This window comes from Hevea brasiliensis, unplaced genomic scaffold, assembly GCF_030052815.1.
Source record: "Hevea brasiliensis isolate MT/VB/25A 57/8 unplaced genomic scaffold, ASM3005281v1 Scaf13, whole genome shotgun sequence".
Taxonomy (NCBI): Eukaryota; Viridiplantae; Streptophyta; class Magnoliopsida; order Malpighiales; family Euphorbiaceae; genus Hevea; species Hevea brasiliensis.
In genome coordinates, this window is record NW_026614619.1 from 172,074 (window position 1) to 179,125 (window position 7,052).

The 7,052-nt window shown below is 38.1% G+C and overlaps 1 long non-coding RNA gene across 1 annotated transcript; it reads right to left on the reverse strand.

Annotated features, from left to right (window-relative positions):
• Window positions 1-205: 205 nt before the first annotated feature.
• Window positions 206-2,269, reverse strand: LOC131176485 (uncharacterized). Its single transcript, XR_009146534.1, has 2 exons — window positions 2,106-2,269; window positions 206-462 (listed from the first exon to the last, which is right to left on the reverse strand). It is a non-coding gene; the product is annotated as an uncharacterized LOC131176485 (long non-coding RNA).
• Window positions 2,270-7,052: the final 4,783 nt, after the last annotated feature.

Sequence of the window (7,052 nt, forward strand, 5' to 3'; positions counted from 1 at the left end):
GGAGTACCGGCTAAAAATGGAGAAAACCGTTCTTCGGAACCTGTTAAAAACACTTCCAATACTTTTATTTCATCATCTCAAACTCCAATATCCCAAAATCTCAACAATATTTCTCAAACATTCATTATCAACACCAAATTCAATATCATGATTTCCACATTTCAATTTCCATTTTCATTCATCATTCACATGTGATGTTCGCATGTAAATCACAAGTAAACATCTACTTTTCCATTAACAAATACAATTTTCATAATTTACATATACATCAAAATATATTACATGAGATCAAATACATATGAGAAAATACAAATCTACTACAAAATATCAAAATGACAAACTGACACCTAGTGCCCTACCGATGCACTGCAGGTAGTGAGGTGACACAGACACTGAGCAGAACTGTCAGATGGACTCACCCAGTCTGTGGTCTACTGGGCTCACGATCGGGATCTCCAGTACCTACGCGTGGCAAAAGCAACGCGCTAAGCAATAATGCTTAGTGGTGCAATAATATAATAGAAGAAAATAGCAAAAAAATAAATGTGTATGCAAAGTGTATGCTTTCTTTGTTTGATTTTGGTATATTCATTAATTCATTAACTTTGTTCACTTTTATTCATTTGGTTGCCCCAAGTAACCTACACTAGACGAATGGACTGGATAACGGGTAAACTGGCACTGGGTACCTAGTACCTCGGGCCGTCACACCATTGGTTGCATATGCATCTCCGGCAGGCAATGAGCGACTAACAAGCTGTAAATAATGTCAGGCACAAGGCCAAGTCTCAATGTAAAGTCAGAATGGCTAAAAGCCATGAAATCACAGAATGGCATTGTTGCCATGTGCAGTACTGCTAACGGAACCCTATTGGCATGCCAAACTATCCAAACCAATCTTGTTAGGTATACTAGGGCATTTGAAACTCTTAAATTTGTCAATTTGTGAATTTCAACTTTTTTGGTGTCACTATTCATCATTGGTCAACAAAAATGTTGACTTTTAGAATAAAAATGTGTACATTGCCTTTGGCACTCCCAACATACCACATTTGGTGTTTAAAACTTGTTGGCATTAAGTGTTAATGCAAATTCAAAGTGTAACCCACACTAGCAGAAAATTTCAGTTTTGATGCCCTAACTTCACTGTTCCATTGGACACTGTTACTGTTGGAATTTGAAGAAATGTAAAACATGAAAGTTGTTCCTTATTTTGTCTAGTTGAATTTCCTTTTTTGAATCACTCCATTTGGAGTTTTGTAGCTACAGATATGGCTCAAAAACCCAAGCTGGCCGGATTTCAAATTCTGCAGATTTACCATATCTACAGTAACATGAACAGTGACTTGAGTCACTTGGTTGACTGGGTTCTGGCCATAATTTGGGGTAGGTTCCTTCATGAAAGTTGTTTGTCTATGTCTTAACTTGTTGCTGTAAAAATTTCAGACCAATTGACCAAATCTACAGTGAGTTATGGCCAAATGAACAGTTACTGTTCATTTGGTCAAATTCTGCAGAGGCAGTTTCAGGGTTCCGGATTGGGGCCAAGTTTTGGTCCTCTTGCTTTGGTCTTTTGGGCATGGTTTCTTCAGCAAAAATGTGCCATTATAAGCCTAGTTTCATGTCCAATTGGCCAAAATTCAATTGGACTTACACAGCCCAAGTTATGGCTGTGCAAAGGGACTGAAATTTCAGTCCCTATGCTGCTGTCCATAGGGCAGATTTCACCTCACTTTGCCATAGCATTTTTCAGTCCCATTTATGGTCAACATATCTAAAATGGTCACTAATTGACCATTACAATGTGCCCTAACAATTTCCTAAGCCAATTCACATTTTCACCCTTCCAAACCCTAATATCCAACTAAATTTACTCATGAACTTAATCAACATACTTAGTTTAATGTCCATGTGTTTTAATACTTTAACCATCATTTCTAGCCACTTTAAATTTATCAAAACAATCAACCTCATACTTCCATAGGGCTGCTGAAAATTTAAAGTACCATAACTCATGTAATTTACTTCAATTCTTTAAAATTTCTTAGCTCAAATGATATTCTAACTAAGATTAAAAGAAGGAGAATGAAGTTTGTAGCACTAACCTCACTTAGGGCAGATTTTTCCCACCTCTAAACTTCACTTTCCTTCACTTTCAAGGCTGCCAAAAGGTTGTTTAAGGTGTGGAGTAAAATTTTAATGAAGAGAGGTTAGGGTTTTGTGGTGAAACAAGGGAGAAATTAAGCTTGAGAAGTGAGGTTTAATGGAGTTTGAGAAAGGGAGAGAGGTTCACGTTTTGGCTGCACTAAGGAGAGAAGGATGGCTGCTGAAATTTTGTTGAATTTGGTCTTCTCTTATCTCTTTTAATGGTTAGTCAAACAATGGCTTAAGTGTGATTGGTCCAACTTTTTAAATGATGTCATTTTTGCCTTATTTTTGCATTTTCTTTTCTTTTCTTCCACTACTCATTTCAATTTTCATTTCTAGTAATATTTCTTCATATTTGATGTCATATTAATTATTTACTCAACTGGGCAAGTCGGCCAAAAATCACCTCGGAAGGCGAAATGACCAAAATGCCCTCCGGTTGGCTTAATGGGTCAAAATTATCCATCTGATTGAAAAATTTTTCTAAGTATTTTCTTGGCATTATAATGCCATGGGAACCTCAATTACCCTTCTCTGGAGTCTCAAAAATTATTTTATAATTTTTCCCCCGGGTCTAGGGCTCCTCGTTGCGAGAACCGCAACTTCCCTCCGGTTACCCATCGCTTGGGCACCGGCTCGTTTGACTCAGTTGTATTTTATTTCTAAAATTTTTACTAAATTTTTCTTATTAATATTTGAGTTAATTAGGGTTCCTAACTTTAGTTTAAATATTTTTCTGGACGTTCTAGCTGTCCGGACCGACACCGGTCACCGGAACAGTAGAATGTACGGAGTGGTTACCGGAAGGGTGTTACATATTTCCTGAAGAATTGCCTGGTTTGCCACAAGAAAGGGAAGTCGAATTTGCTATTGAGACACTGCTGGGTACAGCACCCATTTCCATTGCTCCTTATAGGATGGCACCCACTGAATTGAGGGAGTTGAAAACTCAGTTGCAAGAGTTGCTTGATAAGGGGTTCATACGCCCCAGTGTGTCACCATGGGGAGCTCCAGTGCTGTTTGTGAAGAAAAAGGATGGGACTTTGAGGCTATGCATCGATTACCGGCAGTTGAATAAAGTGACTGTGAAGAACAAATATCCGTTGCCTAGAATTGATGATCTGTTTGATCAGTTGAAGGGAGCAGGAGTATTTTCTAAGATTGATCTCAGATCAGGGTATCATCAGTTGAGGGTGAAGGATGTAGATGTGCCAAAGACTGCATTCAGGACCCGGTATGGGCATTATGAGTTTCTGGTGATGCCCTTTGACCTAATAAATGCACCAGCAGCATTCATCGACCTTATGAACCGTATCTTCCATCCATGCCTAGATCGGTTCATAGTGGTCTTTATTGATGATATTTTGGTGTATTCTAAGACCAGGGAAGAACATGATGAGCATTTGAGGATTGTTCTGCAAACCCTGAGAGTAAAGAAGTCAGATGCTAAGTTGTCCAAGTGTGACTTACGGTTGAATGAGATTGCATTCCTTGGACACATAGTGTCACCGATGGGATTAGGTGGATCCCAAGAAAATAGAAGCGATGATGGAATGGAAGCCTCCAGAATACAACTGAGGTCGAAGCTTCTTGGGGCTAGCTGGTATTACAGAGATTTGTGAAGGATTTTCCTTAATAGCCGCTCCAATGACCAAGTTATTACACAAGAATGTCGATTTGACGGAATGACAAGTGTCAGACCAGTTTACAAAAGTTGAAAGCTATCTTTACAGAGGCACCAGTGTTAACACACCAAAGGTCGTGAAAGGACTTTGTGGTCTACTGATGCCTCTCATAATGGGTTAGGGTGTGTATTGATGCAAGAGGGGAAGGTGGTCGCTATGCTTCCAGCTAAGGCCACATGAACAGAATTACCCTACCCATGATCTAGAGCTTGCAGCAATTATCTTCGCACTGAAGATATGGAGGCATTACTTGTATGGTGAAAAGTGCTACATTTATACAGACCACAAAAGTCTGAAATATTTGCCAACTCAGAAGGAGCTCAACCTTAGACAGAGATGATGGATTGAGTTCCTGAAGGACTATGATTGTGTAATTGACTACCATCCTGGGAAGGAAAATATAGTTGCTGATGCTTTGAGCAGAAAATCTGTCACAGCTTTGAGATCATTGAATGCCCGTCTATCTTTGGTTCGAGATGGAGCTATTTTAGCTGAGTTGCAAGTGAGGCCAAACCTGCTACAGCAGGTTTTAGATGGGCAAAAGGCAGATGAAAAATTAATGGCTATTATGAGCAAAATCTCAAAGGGAAAAGCAACTGACTATGAGGTGAAAGCAGATGGGCGTCTGTACTACAAAGAAAGAGTATGTGTACCAGATGATGGGGAATTGAAGGCCAGTATTCTGATGGGAAATTATATATATATATATAAGGAATGAAAGTGTTAACTAAGGTGTGTGGTGTGAATCATAATGGGAAATTAGGGTTTTGGGAGTGAAATTTGGACTTGGCTTATGAAATGATGAGTGAACATTCTAATGGTCAATTAGTGACCATTTGAGGTAAGTTGACCATAATTTGAAGTGAACTAGAGTGTTACAAACCAAATTGGTAGGCTGCCTAGTGACAGCAGCAGGTGAGGCTGTGAGTCCAGCTTATTTGGACTGCCATATCTTTGGATGTGTAGGTTCAATTGGTATTTGGCCAATTGGACATGAAACTAGACACATAATGGCACAATTTTTCTGAAGAAACCATGCCCAAAAGACCAAAGCAAGTGGACCAAAAACTGGCCCTAATCCGTATACCCTGCAACCAGAATCTGCAGAATGACCAAATGAACATTAATTGTTCATTTGGCCATAACTCATTGTAGAATAGGTCAATTGACCTGAAATTTTTACAGCAACAAGTTACGATATAGACAAACAACTTCCATGAAGAAACCTACCCAAAATTATGACCAGAACCTATCCAACAAGGCAGTGGCAGTCATTGTTCACTACACTGTAGATATGGTCAATTCTGCAGTTTTTCAATCCGGCCAGCTGTGGTTTTTGGACCATAACTGGAGCTACAAAACTCCAAATGGAGTGATTCAAAAACGGAAATTCTACTCGACAAAATAAGGAACAACTCTCATGTTTACCATTTCCTCAAATTCCCACTGTAACAGTCACTAATGGAACAATAAATTTAGGGTACAAAAACTGAAAATTCTGCTCCCTTAGTTTTAAGCTTAGAAATGGTATTGGTGATTAATTCCAACAAGTTTTGAATGCAAAATGTGGTACATTGGGGGTGTTAAAACCAATGTACCTATTTTCTATCCAAAAGTCAACATTTTTGTTGACCAATGAAGTGAATAGTGACACCAAAACTTGAAATTCAAAAAAATTGAAGAATTCAAAAGTATCAAATGCCCTAGTATACCTAACAAGATTGGTTTGGATAGTTTGGCATGCCAATAGGGTTCAGTTAGCAGTACTACACATGGCATTATGCCATTCTGTGATTTTATGGCTTTTAGCCATTCTGACCTTGTGTTGATATTTGGCCTTGTGCCTATTGTCATTACAGCTTATTAGCTATTCTGTTGCACACCGGGAGATGCATACGTGACCGATGGTGTGACGGCCCGAGGTACTAGATACCCAACGCCAGTATACCCGTTTATCCAGTCCAGTCGTCCAGTATAGGTTACTTGGGCAACTAAAAGAATGAAAGTGGATAAAGTTAACAAAATAAATGATTATAAAAAGTACAAAACCAGTAAAACATCGATACATTCAATACATATTTATTTTCTGCTATTCCTTTTATTTTATTATTGCACCACTAAGCATTATTGCTTAGCGCGTTGCTTTTGTCACGCGTAGGTTCTGGAGATACTGATCAAGAGCCAAGTAGACCGCAGACTGGGTGAGACCATCCTGCAGCTCTGCATAGTGTCCGTGTCACCTCACCTTCTACAGTGCATTGGTAGGACACTAGGTTTAATTTTGGTATTTTGTAACTAATTTTTATTTTATCATATGTAATTGAACTTATGTAATGTATTTTGATGTTCATGTAAATAATGAGAATTGTATTTGTGAATGGAAAAGTGAATATCTATCTGTGACTTGTACATGATTATCACATGAGATGAATGATTGAGAAATGAAATTGAAAAATATGGAGATTGTGATATTTGAGTTGAGATGATTGAATATGATTATTGGAAGTGTTTTTCACAGGTTCCGAAGAACTGTTTTCTCTATTTTTAGCCGGTACTCTGCCGAATTTTCTATAAAATTTTCGGAACCTCAAATAAATTATGATTTCAATAAATGACTTAAATGAATTATATTTCACAAGTTATATTCAAAACTATGATAAAAATTAATTAAGATAAAATAGAGTGTTCCGGTACACCGTGTGACATAACTTACTCGGATATACTGTAGACGGGTAAGGGGTGTCACATGTGGCAAGGGTTTAATGTGTTAACCTAGCTATTTAAGTGTTGTTATGAGAAAATAAAATACAATCAGCAGCCACACTCCTTGGTCATGCCATTTTGCAGCCCTCCCTCTATTCTTCTTCATCTCTCATCAATTCAAAGAGATTAGCCATCAATCTCTTGAATTAAGAACACTAGAAATTGTTTCTAGTGTCCTGTTTACATCTCTAATCTCTTAAAAGGCAGAACTTGAATTTCTAATTAATAGAAAAGGCTTTAGAAGCTGTTCAAGGGCTGCCATAGGTGTTCTTGGTGTGGACAAGCTAAAGGGACAACATCTGGTGTCCTGAAGATGAATCTCAAAGGCGTAGACACCCTGCAGTGCATCAAGAGGTTAGTGTAATCGTTCTCGATTTAATCTAGGGTTCTAAAATTAATCTGATTAATTTTAAAATCTTAAATGGCAAATACAGATCCAAAAACATATTAAAAGAG